This window comes from Oncorhynchus keta, chromosome 26 (genome assembly GCF_023373465.1).
Source record: "Oncorhynchus keta strain PuntledgeMale-10-30-2019 chromosome 26, Oket_V2, whole genome shotgun sequence".
Taxonomy (NCBI): domain Eukaryota; kingdom Metazoa; phylum Chordata; class Actinopteri; order Salmoniformes; family Salmonidae; genus Oncorhynchus; species Oncorhynchus keta.
This window is the reverse complement of record NC_068446.1, coordinates 36,891,303-36,909,361: the sequence shown is the minus strand read 5'-3', so window position 1 is coordinate 36,909,361 and position 18,059 is coordinate 36,891,303. Positions and strand designations below refer to the sequence as shown.

Below are 18,059 nucleotides of genomic sequence, written 5' to 3'. Positions count from 1 at the left end.
ACTCCAGTGTTACTTACTAAATTGTAATTACTTCGCCACTACGGCCTATATATTGTCTTACCTCCCTAATCGTACCTCATTCACACTATATATAGATTTTTTCTATGGTGTTACAGACTATGTTTGTTTATACCATGTGTAACTCTGTGTTGTTGTTTGTGTCGCACTGCTTTGCTTTATCTTGGCCAGGTCGCAGTTGTAAATGAGAACTTGTTCTCAACTGGCCCACCTGGTTAAATAAAGGTGAAATAATAAAGGAAATAATGAAAAATAATAATACATTCTCTTTACAGCTGGACATCCTTGACTTTTCGGTCGTCACTAGTTACCACAGCTACAAAGGTATAAGGACCACCTATTTCTACAATTTATCTTCTTAAAATCAGATTATAAATAGAACCTTAACCTTAACCACATACCTAACATTAAAATAAGCCTAGGAACAGTGGGTTAACTGCCTGTTCAGAGGCAGAGCGACAGATTTGTACCATGTCAGCTCGGGGGTTTGAATTTGCAACCTTCCGGTTACTAGTCCAACGCTCTAACCACTAGGCTACCCTGCCGTTTTCATACATTTTTAAGATAATTGACAAGTCTGTCTTTGTGGCTGTGGTAATTAGTGGAATCTTTCCTTTCAGCTGTTTAATTGAATAATCACACTGCTCATCTAGCCAATGAGGAAGTCTGAGAAGGTCAGGTGACTTACCTATGAAAGGTCTACTGGAATGAAGTTAGATCACATGATCAGGTCAAATCCTGTATCCCCTGGCAACCACCAGTTGTCGGCCATGTTGTGTGATAGAATCAGTCCTGGAAAAGAGAAGAAGAATAACAGAATTATAAAATCAGTCCTGAAGAAAATTAGTTTTTAAACTCAGATAAGCTGTGAATGAATCCAATCCAATAACCATTCAAATAAATCACAAGCAGTGAAATAAAAGTGGTCCTTCTGAAGAGATCAGTAAACCAGTGTAGTCCAGTAATATACCAGAGTATTCTCACCAGTCCCCAACTGGGATGTGATGAGAGGAGGATGGAGTTGGAAGGTAAACAAGTAAACTATCAATCAATCTCCCTCTCAGCTAACCTCCCCCCTCCTCTCTCTCTCCCTCTCTCTCTCTTTCTCTCTCTCTTTCTCTCTCTCTCTCTCTCTCTCTCTCTCTCTCTCTCTCTGTCTCTCTCTCTCTCTCTCTCTCTCTCTCTCTCTCTCTCTCTCTCTCTCTCTCTCTCTCTCTCTCTCTGTCTCTCTCTCTCTCTCTCTCTGTCTCTGTCTCTGTCTCTCTCTCTCTCTCTCTCTGGAAATCCACACCAACCAGACACGGACCCAGTCAGTCATTCAATCAGTCAATCAGACAAAAACATTGAAATGACATCAGGCACAGTCAAACAGTCAGACCGACCCAGTCAAACAGTCAGACCGACCCAGTCAAACAGTCAGACCGACCCAGTCAAACAGTCAGACCGACCCAGTCCAATCTGCCGGCTACACAAGCATCAGTTTCGCTGTCTCTCTTTCCATCTCTACCACACTGTCTCTTTGCCTCTGTCTGTCTCTCTCCCTCCCTCGTTCTCCCCCCCGCTCCCCCCCCCCCTCTTTCTCTCCCACCTCGCTCTCTCCCCCCTCTTTCTCTCTCCTCCTCGTTCTCTCTCCTCCTCGTTCTCTCTCCTCCTCTTTCTCTCTCCTCCTCTTTCTCTCTCCTCTTTCTCTCTCCTCCTCTTTCTCTCTCCTCCTCTTTCTCTTTCTCTCTCTTTTTTTCCCTCTCTTTATTTCCTCTCCTTCTTTACTGGAATGGGTGACCTCAGCAGAATATGAGACCACACATAGTGTGTGTGTGTGTGTGTGTGTGTGTGTGTGTGTGTGTGTGTGTGTGTGTGTGTGTGTGTGTGTGTGTGTGTGTGTGTGTGTGTGTGTGTGTGTGTGTGTGTGTGTGTGTGCAAGTGAGCGGATGTTGAACAGAGGGGTGCTGCTTTCAGTATTTTTCTCTCTCCGCTCGCTGCAAAGGTGGGTTTGAAGTGATGACGCCAGTCAGGCTGGCTAGTAGCCATGGCAACACACACACTCTCCTCAAACAGGCTGCAGCATCGAGAGTGTTTTGTATCAAAAGCGATGGTTTAAGTTCACTGAGGTCCTTCATCTCATTGTATGTATGGCTGAGTGGATGGACAGATGAGTGGATGGATTTATGGATTGATGGATTTATGGATGAAATGATAAATAGGAGGCGAGCAGCACAATTCTGCGTGAATGTTGCTTAAAGCACTGACGCTGTAAAGCTTGCATTTCAGTTACCATGGTAACGATGAGCATATCACGCACAAACAAACACACACACACACACGTATAAGAGCGAGGTGTACAGTATACCGCTGAGACAATGATATGTATACATTCTATGAAGTATGTACACATTCTATATGCACACATTCTATATCTACACATTCTATATCTACACATTCTATATGTACACATTCTATATCTACACACTCTATATGTTCACATTCTATAACTACACACTCTATATGTTCACATTCTATAACTACACACTCTATATGTACACATTCTATATCTACACATTCTATATGTACACATTCTATAACTACACACTCTATATGTTCACATTCTATAACTACACACTCTATATGTTCACATTCTATAACTACACACTCTATATGTTCACATTCTATAACTACACACTCTATATGTACACATTCTATATCTACACATTCTATATGTACACATTCTATATCTACACATTCTATATGCACACATTCTATATCTACACATTCTATATGTTCACATTCTATAACTACACACTCTATATGTTCACATTCTATAACTACACATTCTATATGTTCACATTCTATAACTACACACTCTATATGTTCACATTCTATAACTACACACTCTATATGTTCACATTCTATATCTACACATTCTATATGTACACATTCTATATCTACACATTCTATATGCACACATTCTATATCTACATATTCTATATCTACACATTCTATATCTACACATTATATACCCACACATTCTATATGTTCACATTCTATATGCACACATTCTATATCAACACATTCTATATGTACACATTATATATCTACACATTCTATATCTACACACTCTATATGTACACATTCTATATCTACACATTCTATACCCACACATTCTATATGTTCACATTCTAAATGTACACATATTGTATCTACACATTCTATATGTTCACATTATTTATGCACACATTCTATATCTACACATTATGTATTGTCACATTATTGTCACATATCTATGCATTCTATATCTACACATTTTATATGTACACGTTCTATATGTTCAGAATATATATGTACACATTATATATGTATGCATTCTATACCTATACATTCACATTCTATATGTACACATTCTATATGTTCACACTCTATATGTACACATTCTATATGTACACATTCTATATGTACACATTCTATATGTTCACACTCTATATGTTCACACTCTATATGTACACATTCTATATGTTCACACTCTATATGTACACATTCTATATGTACACATTCTATATGTTCACACTCTATATGTTCACACTCTATATGTACACATTCTATATGTTCACATTCTATATGTTCACACTCTATATGTACACATTCTATATGTTCACACTCTATATGTTCACACTCTATATGTACACATTCTATATGTACACATTCTATATGTTCACACTCTATATGCTCACATTCTATATGTTCACACTCTATATGCTCACATTCTATATGTACATATTGTATATGTGCACATTCTATATGTACACATTCTAGATCTACACATTCTATATGTTCACATTCTATAACTACACACTCTATATGTACATATTGTATATGTAATGGCAATGTATTCGTGCAGGCCTCCTCTGTAGGTCCTGTAGGCAGGACACTCTCTGTCACTCCTCTCAGGTCTAGACTGCAGTACATCCATTGTGTTTATCAGAACATATACAGCACTAAGCACAAGAGTCTCAGTACAGCCTGGTGTCCTAATGGTTGATGTTTTCAAAAATGTTTTCAAAAATGTGACTTGTTGCTCTATTCGACAAAGACACAGGCTAACATCAGAAGTCTACACCCCAGTAAGAGTACAAGAGGCTGTCTACTCTACAGGGCTATGTTGTGTTGTTTTGATTCATGCCGATAGTGGGACAAGTTCTTCTTCTTTGGTTTTAGTACGCAGTAGGTACCTCAGCCAAGGAGTATCCAGGTCTAAATTCCGGAATGAGATCTATATGGATGAGAGCATTACCTCTCAAACACAAAGACATTTCCCTATATTTAAATGTATTTGTGAATGTTTGTTGATATTCTGTAGTATACCAGGTACCAAATATTTCATTTTTCATATTCAAGCCGTAGTTGATATCTTTCCTACCGTTTCAAGCCGAACAGTCGATTTAACTATTTTCTGTTTCATATGCTTTTGGACAGGCATTTGTTATGATTGGTTTTAATTGACAGCCCTCATACCACTTTGGCTTGCTGATTATGTGGTGGATAAAGGTGTGGGAGAGCCACGTCTATCAGTGTTTGCAAATGTTATACCACCTATTCACTTTTATCCTTGTTTTTAGCTATTTTAACTATGCCTATTTTAAAACCGAGCATTTATTACTATTCATTCCAAATAAAACTCATCTTTTGGAGGAAAACTGTTCCAGTCATATTTGATTTTTTTAAATGTGAGTGGCAATGGCCAGCTTGATCATAAGATGTTTATAGAAAATAGATCAACAATAACAGAGGACAGTGGGCCGTGTTTTACAATATACAAGGTTAATAAACAGTTCATCACCCATAGTGTTAATGCATTCTGAGCCAGAAAACACTGAAACAAACAAACCATTTCTAGTGGGGATAATTAGTGTGAGTGGGAGCCCAGCCCAGTGGAACACTATAGCCATCACGGCTACGCTTTCTATGACCACAATTCAGATGGTTTCAAAATGACCTCCGCAAAGATTGTTCATGAATAATGTGTTTTTCTGTTGATAACAATAATATTTTATATGGGGTGCTGTTATTGGGTTCTTGTTCTTTGTTTGTCACCCAATACAAAACACCTAATAAAGTCTGATTATGTGACAAAAGAGGCAGATATCAAAGCCAGCTCCCTCTGAGTCACTCACATAATAGACAAAAGAGGCAGATATCAAAGCCAGCTCCCTCTGAGTCACTCACATAATAGACAAAAGAGGCAGATATCAAAGCCAGCTCCCTCTGAGTCACTCACATAATAGACAAAAGAGGCAGATATCAAAGCCAGCTCCCTCTGAGTCACTCACATAATAGACAAAAGAGGCAGATATCAAAGCCAGCTCCCTCTGAGTCACTCACATAGTAGACAAAAGAGGCAGATATCAAAGCCAGCTCCCTCTGAGTCACTCACATAATAGACAAAAGAGGCAGATATCAAAGCCAGCTCCCTCTGAGTCACTCACATAATAGACAAAAGAGGCAGATATCAAAGCCAGCTCCCTCTGAGTCACTCACATAATAGACAAAAGAGGCAGATATCAAAGCCAGCTCCCTCTGAGTCACTCACATAGTAGACAAAAGAGGCAGATATCAAAGCCAGCTCCCTCTGAGTCACTCACATAGTAGACAAAAGAGGCAGATATCAAAGCCAGCTCCCTCTGAGTCACTCACATAATAGACAAAAGAGGCAGATATCAAAGCCGGCTCCCTCTGAGTCACTCACATAATAGACAAAAGAGGCAGATATCAAAGCCAGCTCCCTCTGAGTCACTCACATAATAGACAAAAGAGGCAGATATCAAAGCCGGCTCCCTCTGAGTCACTCACATAATAGACAAAAGAGGCAGATATCAAAGCCAGCTCCCTCTGAGTCACTCACATAATAGACAAAATAGGCAGATATCAAAGCCAGCTCCCTCTGAGTCACTCACATAATAGACAAAAGAGGCAGATATCAAAGCCAGCTCCCTCTGAGTCACTCACATAATAGACAAAATAGGCAGATATCAAAGCCAGCTCCCTCTGAGTCACTCACATAATAGACAAAAGAGGCAGATATCAAAGCCAGCTCCCTCTGAGTCACTCACATAATAGACAAAAGAGGCAGATATCAAAGCCAGCTCCCTCTGAGTCACAGACATAATAGACAAAAGAGGCAGATATCAAAGCCAGCTCCCTCTGAGTCACTCACATAATAGACAAAAGAGGCAGATATCAAAGCCGGCTCCCTCTGAGTCACTCACATAATAGACAAAAGAGGCAGATATCAAAGCCAGCTCCCTCTGAGTCACTCACATAATAGACAAAATAGGCAGATATCAAAGCCAGCTCCCTCTGAGTCACTCACATAATAGACAAAAGAGGCAGATATCAAAGCCAGCTCCCTCTGAGTCACTCACATAATAGACAAAATAGGCAGATATCAAAGCCAGCTCCCTCTGAGTCACTCACATAATAGACACAAGAGGCAGATATCAAAGCCAGCTCCCTCTGAGTCACTCACATAATAGACAAAAGAGGCAGATATCAAAGCCAGCTCCCTCTGAGTCACTCACATAATAGACAAAAGAGGCAGATATCAAAGCCAGCTCCCTCTGAGTCACTCACATAATAGACACAAGAGGCAGATATCAAAGCCAGCTCCCTCTGAGTCACTCACATAATAGACAAAAGAGGCAGATATCAAAGCCAGCTCCCTCTGAGTCACTCACATAATAGACAAAAGAGGCAGATATCAAAGCCAGCTCCCTCTGAGTCACTCTGAGTCACTCACATAATAGACAAAAGAGGCAGATATCAAAGCCAGCTCCCTCTGAGTCACTCACATAATAGACAAAAGAGGCAGATATCAAAGCCGGCTCCCTCTGAGTCACTCACATAATAGACACAAGAGGCAGATATCAAAGCCAGCTCCCTCTGAGTCACTCACATAATAGACAAAAGAGGCAGATATCAAAGCCAGCTCCCTCTGAGTCACTCACATAATAGACAAAAGAGGCAGATATCAAAGCCGGCTCCCTCTGAGTCACTCACATAATAGACACAAGAGGCAGATATCAAAGCCAGCTCCCTCTGAGTCACTCACATAATAGACAAAAGAGGCAGATATCAAAGCCGGCTCCCTCTGAGTCACTCACATAATAGACAAAAGAGGCAGATATCAAAGCCAGCTCCCTCTGAGTCACTCACATAATAGACAAAAGAGGCAGATATCAAAGCCAGCTCCCTCTGAGTCACTCACATAATAGACACAAGAGGCAGATATCAAAGCCGGCTCCCTCTGAGTCACTCACATAATAGACAAAAGAGGCAGATATCAAAGCCAGCTCCCTCTGAGTCACTCACATAATAGACAAAAGAGGCAGATATCAAAGCCGGCTCCCTCTGAGTCACTCACATAGTAGACAAAAGAGGCAGATATCAAAGCCAGCTCCCTCTGAGTCACTCACATAGTAGACAAAAGAGGCAGATATCAAAGCCAGCTCCCTCTGAGTCACTCACATAATAGACAAAAGAGGCAGATATCAAAGCCAGCTCCCTCTGAGTCACTCACATAATAGACAAAAGAGGCAGATATCAAAGCCAGCTCCCTCTGAGTCACTCACATAATAGACAAAAGAGGCAGATATCAAAGCCAGCTCCCTCTGAGTCACTCACATAGTAGACAAAAGAGGCAGGTATCAAAGCCAGCTCCCTCTGAGTCACTCACATAGTAGACAAAATACATGTCACCGTATAAGACTGTCCCAGAAGAGAAGACCAGGGCCTATATTCATAAAGCATCTCAGTGTTTGCTATGATCAGTTTAGCCTGTTAGATCATAATTAATAGTATTATATGGAGAAGGGGGACCTGATCCTGGATCAGCATCCCTAATCTGATTCACTACAGGGCCAAACCGAGCCAGAGCCAAACTGAGCCGAGCCTAGCTGTACAATGCTGGCCTGGTTATGCATCAACCACAGTTGCTGGAACCTGCTGGAAAGATGTGAAAATAAATATCCACACCAGCACAGTATGGCTCCTGTTGTACCTATTCTGACTCAGGCATGAAACACTTTGTGAATACAGGACCATGGGCCATCCAGGAGCCATCAGGGGCCATCTAGGAACCATCCAGAAGCCATCCAGGGGCCATCAGAAGCCATACAGGAGCCACCCAGGAGCCAACTAGGAGCAATCCAGGAGCCATCCAGGCGGCATCCAGGGGTCAACTTGGAGCCATCCAGGAGGCATCCAGGAGGCATCCAGGAGGCATTCAGTAGCCATCCAGGAGCCAACTAGGAGCCATCCAGGAGCCAACTAGGAGCCATCCAGGAGCCAACTAGGAGCCATCCAGGAGCCAACTAGGAGCCATCCAGGAGCCAGATGAACTGGGAAAGGTTTGCACCTGTTATTTCCAAAAGGGACTATGGCATGAAAGGTAAGAATTAAAGGTACAATTGAGTTTAGGAGAAGGATAATCATCAAATCTTGTTTGCACTAGCTAGTTAACTCAATTTACTTCTGGGGGCGGAAGTGCCAACATCTGAACTAGTGAAAGCAGCAGATGGTATGCAAGGGAAGAAAACTACATTTGAGAGGAATAAAAAAAATAGAATAGAAAAGTAAAGAAGGGAACTGCCTATTACACAATACAGTGATGCAGTATGTCTATGATTAAGGTGTTGTTTTCTTCCAGATGAGACAGTAGTGAGGAAGTTAGAGGTAGAGGTAGGAAGGTTTTGAGAGGTGTTGTATTAATTAATGGGTGAGGTTGTTAGAGGTAGGAAGGTATTGAGAGGTGTTGTATTAATGGGCGAGGAGGTTAGAGGTAGGAAGGTATTGAGAGGTGTTGTATTAATGGGCGAGGAGGTTAGAGGTAGGAAGGTATTGAGAGGTGTTGTATTAATGGGTGAGGTTGTTAGAGATAGGAAGGTATTGAGAGGTGTTGTATTAATTAATGGGTGAGGTTGTTAGAGGTAGGAAGGTATTGAGAGGTGTTGTATTAATGGGTGAGGTTGTTAGAGGTAGGAAGGTATTGAGAGGTGTTGTATTAATTAATGGGTGAGGTTGTTAGAGGTAGGAAGGTATTGAGAGGTGTTGTATTAATGGGTGAGGTTGGTAGAGGTAGGAAGGTATTGAGAGGTGTTGTATTAATGGGTGAGGTTGTTAGAGGTAGGAAGGTATTGAGAGGTGTATTAATGGGTGAGGTTGGTAGAGGTAGGAAGGTATTGAGAGGTGTTGTATTAATGGGTGAGGTTGTTAGAGATAGGAAGGTATTGAGAGGTGTTGTATTAATTAATGGGTGAGGTTGTTAGAGGTAGGAAGGTATTGAGAGGTGTTGTATTAATTAATGGGTGAGGTTGTTAGAGGTAGGAAGGTATTGAGAGGTGTTGTATTAATGGGTGAGGTTGTTAGAGATAGGAAGGTATTGAGAGGTGTTGTATTAATTAATGGGTGAGGTTGTTAGAGGTAGGAAGGTATTGAGAGGTGTTGTATTAATGGGCGAGGAGGTTAGAGGTAGGAAGGTATTGAGAGGTGTTGTATTAATTAATGGGTGAGGTTGTTAGAGGTAGGAAGGTATTGAGAGGTGTTGTATTAATGGGTGAGGTTGTTAGAGGTAGGAAGGTATGGAGAGGTGTTGTATTAATGGGTGAGGTTGTTAGAGGTAGGAAGGTATTGAGAGGTGTTGTATTAATGGGTGAGGTTGGTAGAGGTAGGAAGGTATGGAGAGGTGTTGTATTAATGGGTGAGGAGGTTAGAGGTAGGAAGGTATTGAGAGGTGTTGTATTAATGGGTGAGGTTGTTAGAGGTAGGAAGGTATGGAGAGGTGTTGTATTAATGGGTGAGGTTGTTAGAGGTAGGAAGGTATTGAGAGGTGTTGTATTAATGGGTGAGGTTGTTAGAGGTAGGAAGATATGGATAGGTGTTGTGTTAATGGGTGAGGTTGTTAGAGGTAGGAAGGTATTGAGAGGTGTTGTATTAGTGGGTGAGGTTGTTAGAGGTAGGAAGGTATTGAGAGGTGTTGTATTAGTGGGTGAGGTTGTTAGAGGTAGGAAGGTATGGAGAGGTGTTGTATTAATGGGTGAGGTTGTTAGAGGTAGGAAGGTATGGAGAGGTGTTGTATTAGTGGGTGAGGTTGTTAGAGGTAGGAAGGTATTGAGAGGTGAATTAATGGGTGAGGTTGTTAGAGGTAGGAAGGTATGGAGAGGTGTTGTATTAATGGGTGAGGTTGTTAGAGGTAGGAAGGTATTGAGAGGTGTTGTATTAGTGGGTGAGATTGGTAGAGGTAGGAAGGTATTGAGAGGTGTTGTTATAATACACGCGGCAGGCAGCAGGAAGAAGCTCTTACTGAAAGTGATGATTGCACGGTAACAGGAGCCATGGTCACATGAGAGACAGAGACCTGCCTTCCTCAGCAGCTTAGATCGATCACTCACTCACACACATGCACGCACATGCACGAGCGCACGCAAGCACACACACAGACACACACAGACACTCACACACTCACACACACACGCACACACACACTGGATTCCTTTTAACAACATTAAAATATGCATCAATAAATAACCATGAAATGAATTCCCCCAAGGAAGGTTTGTTAGTAAACATCCTTCACCATCTCAGAAATGAAAGCACCCTTATTAACAGTCTCTCGCGTTGTCAATCAACATTACATCAAAACATGACAAAGTAGATACAAATGATATGTCTTCTATGGTAATTGTTCATACTGAGACACCATTCATGTCACGTACAACACTACGGTGAGCCAGAGAGATCAAACTGCACAGAGAGAGCTGTATGAGAGCATCCGTAAAGAATCCCACAGGGATGGGAGCTGTTGCATCGTTCCCTTGTAACTCCCACATTTTTCACGTATAAACAGTACACACATACACAAACAATATACTTACTGAGACAAACACACTAGACTTCACAATGATAACAGTATTAGATTAAATATGTATCAAAATGTATAATAGTAGGCAGCAAAGCATTAAGTATTGAGGGAGAAAACACACACACACATAAACAAACAAAACATGCACTACACACACACACACACACACACACACACACACACACACACACACACACACACACACACACACACACACACACACACACACACACACACACACACAATACACCTCTCTCCCTACTTTTTAGGATCAGCAGCGCAGCAGCAAAGAGCTGTAAACATTAATATTCACTCCATGTTGTCGTGCAGAGAGAGGGAAAGGTGTAGAGTGAGAGAGAGAGAGAGAGAGAGAGAGAGAGAGAGAGAGAGAGAGAGAGAGAGAGAGGAGGAAAGGTGTAGAGAGAGAGAGAGAGAGAGAGAGAGAGAGAGAGAGAGGAAAGGGGAGGTGAGAGAGAGAGAGAGAGAGAGAGAGAGAGAGAGAGAGAGAGAGAGAGAGAGGGGAGGAAAGGTGTAGCGAAAGAGAGAGAGGGGAGGAAAGGCGTAGCGAGAGAGAGAGAGAGAGAGGAAAGGTGTAGAGAGAGAGAGGGGAAAGGTGTAGAGAGAGATTGAGAGAGAGAGGACGAAAGGTGTAGAGAGAGATCGAGAGAGAGATCGAGAGAGAGAGAGAGGAAAGGTGTAGAGAGAGAGAGGGGAAAGGTGTAGAGAGAGATTGAGATAGAGAGGACGAAAGGTGTAGAGAGAGAGAGAGCGAGAGAGAGCGAGAGGGAGAGGACGAAAGGTGTGGAGAGAGATCAAGAGAGAGAGCGAGAGAGAGCGAGAGAGAGGACGAAAGGTGTAGAGAGAGATCGAGAGAGAGAGAGAGAGAGAGAGAGAGAGAGAGAGAGAGAGAGAGAGAGAGAGAGAGAGAGAGAGAGAGAGAGAGAGAGAGAGAGAGAGAGAGAGAGAGAGAGAGAGAGAGAGAGAGAGAGAGAGAGAGAGAGAGAGAGAGAGAGAGAGAGAAGCTATAAGGGAGTAGTGGCAGCACTAGGCAGTCATCACCCAGTCATATGGTCTAGTCTGGCAGAGCTTTCTTACCTGGGTGTGCTTCTCTTCACAGCACTATCCTTCCACCCTCTCAGATCAACCCTTCGACACACAGCAATCTGAAGAGACCGCTGTTATCCCACAGCTCCACAGGCGACAGCCTCGTCTAGGTATATGCAGCAAGAGGCTGTACGGTAGCCTTGGCAACAGAGCGGGAATGAGGGAGAGGGATGGAGAGAGAGAGAGAGAGAGAGTAGGGAGGAGGAGGAGGGAGGAATCATAACAAATCACTGAGCAGTGAGCACCCCCATTGTCCCCTCTTCTCCTTCCAAGCTTTAGGTATTGCCACCCACCTCCTCTCTCTCTCTCTCTCTCTCTCTCTCTCTCTCTCTCTCTCTCTCTCTCTATTGCTCATCATCTCTTTCTTCCTCCCTCTAGTCAGCCTCTGCTACATCATCAACCATTGCTTCCCTTTATGTCAGTGATGGGCCTCAACAAAATAAAAAAATAAAATGGATTGATTGATTTACTTTATTGTTATATTGTCATGCATCTTCGGGATGTATTTGCTGTAGCAAAATAACATACAAATGTTTATATATGCACCGTACAGTATATATAAACAGACGTTCATACAAGAGTGAAAAACTATTAAGACAACAAAACAAAAATATTATTTAATCAAGACCCAGATTGCAAATATAAAGATCCAGTGGAATATAAAGATCCAAAAACTGGAGGCCTCTTACACTTCAGTGATGTGATGCAAAAAATAGTAGCGAAATGCATAGCACTCAGGATTAGAAAGGCTTTGCTAGGTATTGTTCATCCTAATCAGACAGGTCTTTTTTACATGGATGATACATTGGAGATAATAGATGACAACTACTAGAAATAATAAAACATCATTACATATCTAAAAAGCCAGGCCTGGTATTTATAGCGGATTTTGCAAAGGACTTTGATAAAGTAAGATTTTATTTATAAATGCCTGGATTTTTTCAATTTTGGTGATTCTCTTATAAAATGGGTCAAAGTAATCTATAGCAACCACAGGTATAAAATAGTAAATAGCAACTACTTCTCAGTTTTGAATTGTCAAGAGGAGTTAAACAAAGGTGTTCGCTGTTACATTTACATTTACATTTAAGTCATTTAGCAGACGCTCTTATCCAGAGTTACAAGTTACCATATATATTCCTTATGGCCATCGAAGTGCAAGCTATTAAAATTAGATCACATAACATTAGAAGACTAGAAATCCAAAGCTTAAAAACAAAGGTGTCCATGTATACCGATGACTCAAGTTTTATATTAAGTCCACAAGCTAGATCCCTGCCATGTCTCATTAAAGATCTAGATAACTTTTCTGTACTCTCGGGACTAAAACCTAGTTATGATAAGTGTACAATATTACGTATTGTATATTAAAAAAATACTTTTACATATCCTGCAGTTTACCTATAAAATGGGCTGATGATGAAGTAGACATACTTGGTATTCATATCACAAAATATATAAATTAACTCTCCACAATGAATTTCAATAGAAAACTTGTAAACATGGAGAGGTAAATACCTGTCTATTTATGGAAAAATTGCCCTGATTAAGTCTTTAGTCATATTTCAGTTTACTCACTTATTTATGGCGCTGCCTACTCCTGGTGATTCCTTTTTCAAATCATGTGAGAAAAATATATTTAGCTTTATCTGGGATGCTAAACCAGACAAGATGAAGCATGCCTATCTATATAATGAATATGAATGAGAGATGATTAAATATAAAAGCACTAAACCTCTCTCTAAAAGCTTCACTTATCCAAACGTTTTACTTGAACCTTAAATGGTTCTCAAGGAGATTACTAAGAAAAGCTCATAAATTGTTTAAAAAGGGCCTTTTTGCCTTTGTGCAGATTGACATGTCTCCTTTTCAGATAATTAAAAATGTAACTTTTTTCAAAGTATCTCGCTTTTTAAAACATGTGTTGCAGAGCTGGCCACAATTACACCCCCCTGAAAAGTTACAACAAATATTATGGCTGAACTCAAATGTGCTGGTTGATAAAATACCTGTATTTATGGGAAAGGGTATTTTGTTTTTAAATTATATTGTAAATTGGAATGGTAGAGTTATGTCTTTCATGGAGTCATCAGAATTGTATGGGAAGGTCTGCTCAATCCAAGATTATAACCAATTGATTACAGGATTATCCCAAAAATGGATGAGGCCGGTGGCAGCGGGAGGAGGTAGGGAACTGGTCTGTCTGCACAATATAAAACACGCGGAGGAATAAACACAGCATAAATAGGAAAGTATACCAGTTTAATTTGAGGACCAGGATGTTGACAGCTGTGCCATTCAGATTGTTGTGCCATACAGCTGTGCCATACAGATTGCTGTGCCATACAGCTGTACCATACAGATTGCTGTGCCATACAGATTGTTGTGCCATACAACTGTGCCACACAGATTGCTGTGCCATACAGATTGCTGTCCCATACAGCTGTGCCATACAGATTGCTGTGCCATACAGCTGTGCCATACAGATTGCTGTGCCATACAGCTGTGCCATTCAGAAAATAGTTGGGAAGAGATTTTTGATGTACCGAATCCATGGTACAGGGTGTATGAGTTGATAAATAAAATGATGCAAGATTCAAGATTTCGTACTTTTCAGCTAAAATGATTATATAGAATTCTTGCCACCAACAGAATGTTGAATATTTGGGGCATAAAATCATCGCAGCTCTGCAGATTTTGTTGTGAGAATACAGAATCAATAGACCATTTGGTTTTGATATTGCCCTCAGGTAGCCTGTTTCTGGTTGAGGGGCAGCTCTCGAGGGATCTTGGAGGGCTGGTGGCCTGGCGGTTGGGAGCTTGGGCCAGTGGCTAATGGATCACTGGTTCGGGTCCCCGTGTTTTAACTTGTGAGAGATCTGTCGACGTGCCCTTGAGCAGGGCATTGGCCCTTCAGTGTGTTGCTCCAGATGGGAGTCAGTTAGATGACTAATGTGATGTAGTTGTTGAGCGGCTTCACTGTAAGTATATGTTGTGTTAGAAATATAAAAATGTAAAAAAATAAACATTTAAAGTTAACAACTTATCTTGTCGCATCTTCCGAGCTTTGCACGTAAAATTTGCAACTAGGAATACTTATTTCCTAAATAGCCATTCAAGTTCTTCTTCATCTCTAATCCAGAATAGTTCCTGATTTCCAACCAACATCATATCAAACAGTACAGCTCTCAAATCATTATATAAAGTAAAATAAAATAAAAAAGTTAATTTGGAACCACCCCTAAATCACAGACTTAGTCATAGTCGCTCTTATTCATCCCTAAATCACAGACTTAGTCATAGTCGCTCTTATTCATCCCTAAATCACAGACTTAGTCATAGTCGCTCTTATTCATCCCTAAATGACAGACTTAGTCATAGTCACTCTTATTCATCCCTAAATCACAGACTTAGTCATAGTCGCTCTTATTCATCCCTAAATCACAGACTTAGTCATAGTCGCTCTTATTCATCCCTAAATGACAGACTTAGTCATAGTCGCTCTTATTCATCCCTAAATCACAGACTTAGTCGCTCTTATTCATCCCTAAATCACAGACTTAGTCATAGTCGCTCTTATTCATCCCTAAATCACATACATAGTCGCTCTTATTCATCCCTAAATCACAGACTTAGTCATAGTCGCTCTTATTCATCCCATAATCACATATATAGTCGCTCTTATTCATCCCTAAATCACAGACATAGTCACAGTCGCTCTTATTCATCCCTAAATCACAGACTTAGTCATAGTCGCTCTTATTGATCCCTAAATCACAGACATAGTCGCTCTTATTCATCCCTAAATCACAGACTTAGTCATAGTCGCTCTTATTCATCCCTAAATCACAGACATAGTCATAGTCGCTCTTATTCATCCCTAAATCACATACATAGTCGCTCTTATTCATCCCTAAATCAAAGACATAGTCATTGTCGCTCTTATTCATCCCTAAATCACAGACTTAGTCATAGTCGCTCTTATTCATCCCTAAATCACAGACATAGTCATAGTCGCTCTAATTCATCCCTAAATCACAGACATAGTCGCTCTTATTCATCCCTAAATCACAGACATAGTCATAGTCGCTCTAATTCATCCCTAAATCACAGACATAGTCGCTCTAATTCATCCCTAAATCACAGACATAGTCACAGTCGCTCTTATTCATCCCTAAATCACAGACTTAGTCATAGTCGCTCTTATTGATCCCTAAATCACAGACATAGTCGCTCTTATTCATCCCTAAATCACAGACTTAGTCATAGTCGCTCTTATTCATCCCTAAATCACAGACATAGTCATAGTCGCTCTTATTCATCCCTAAATCACAGAAATAGTCATAGTCGCTCTTATTCATCCCTAAATCACAGACATAGTCATAGTCGCTCTTATTCATCCCTAAATCACAGACATAGTCACAGTCGCTCTTATTCATCCCTAAATCACAGACTTAGTCATAGTCGCTCTTATTGATCCCTAAATCACAGACTTAGTCACAGTCGCTCTTATTCATCCTAAATCACAGACATAGTCACAGTCGCTCTTATTCATCCCTAAATCACAGACTTAGTCATAGTCGCTCTTATTGATCCCTAAATCACAGACATAGTCATAGTCGCTCGTATTGATCCTAAATCACAGACATAGTCGCTCTTATTCATCCTAAATCACAGACATAGTCACAGTCGCTCTTATTCATCCCTAAACCACAGACATTGTCACAGTCGCTCTTATTCATCCTAAATCACAGACTTAGTCATAGTCGCTCTTATTGATCCCTAAATCACAGACATAGTCATAGTCGCTCGTATTGATCCTAAATCACAGACATAGTCGCTCTTATTCATCCCTAAATCACAGACATAGTCACAGTCGCTCTTATTCATCCCTAAATCACAGACATAGTCACAGTCGCTCTTATTCATCCCTAAATCACAGACATAGTCATAGTCGCTCTTATTGATCCCTAAATCACAGAATTAGTCACAGTCGCTCTTATTCATCCCTAAATCACAGACATAGTCACAGTCGCTCTTATTCATCCCTAAATCACAGACTTAGTCATAGTCGCTCTTATTGATCCTTAAATCACAGACATAGTCATAGTCGCTCGTATTGATCCCTAAATCACAGACATAGTCGCTCTTATTCATCCCTAAATCACAGACATAGTCACAGTCGCTCTTATTCATCCCTAAATCACAGACATTGTCACAGTCGCTCTTATTCATCCCTAAATCACAGACTTAGTCATAGTCGCTCTTATTGATCCCTAAATCACAGACATAGTCATAGTCGCTCGTATTGATCCCTAAATCACAGACATAGTCGCTCTTATTCATCCCTAAATCACAGACATAGTCACAGTCGCTCTTATTCATCCCTAAATCACAGACATAGTCACAGTCGCTCTTATTCATCCCTAAATCACAGACATAGTCATAGTCGCTCTTATTGATGCCTAAATCACAGACATAGTCGCTCTTATTGATCCCTAAATCACAGACATAGTCATTGTCGCTCTTATTCATCCCTAAGTCACAGACTTAGTCATTGTCGCTCTTATTCATCCCTAAATCACAGACTTAGTCATAGTCGCTCTTATTCATCCCTAAGTCACAGACTTAGTCATTGTCGCTCTTATTCATCCCTAAATCACAGACATAGTCGCTCTTATTCATCCCTAAATCACATACATAGTCGCTCTTATTCATCCCTAAATCACAGACATAGTCATTGTCGCTCTTATTCATCACTAAATCACAGACATAGTCGCTCTTATTCATCCCTAAATCAAAGACATAGTCATAGTCGCTCTTATTGATCCCTAAATCAAAGACATAGTCATAGTCGCTCTTATTCATCCCTAAATCACAGACATAGTCATTGTCGCTCTTATTCATCCCTAAATCACAGACATAGTCATAGTCGCTCTTATTCATCCCTAAATCACATACATAGTCGCTCTTATTCATCCCTAAATCAAAGACATAGTCATTGTCGCTCTTATTCATCCCTAAATCACAGACT

The 18,059-nt window shown here is 40.8% G+C and overlaps 1 protein-coding gene across 4 annotated transcripts in view; it reads right to left on the bottom strand.

Moving 5' to 3' along the window:
- LOC118358784 (tyrosine-protein phosphatase non-receptor type 5-like) overlaps positions 1-12,184 on the bottom strand; it is a 32,540-nt gene extending 20,356 nt beyond the window's left edge. Inside the window, exons 1-2 of one of the 4 annotated variants that reach the window (XM_052480690.1) lie at positions 12,017-12,184; positions 707-810 (exon numbers count right to left, since the gene is read on the bottom strand). The gene's annotated coding sequence lies outside the window, so the exon portion shown is untranslated. Of the gene's footprint in view, positions 1-706; positions 811-988; positions 1,547-11,183; positions 11,207-12,016 lie in introns of those variants that run through there. The other 3 variants (XM_052480693.1, XM_052480692.1, XM_052480691.1) reach the window with 3 other exon arrangements.
- Positions 12,185-18,059: the final 5,875 nt, after the last annotated feature.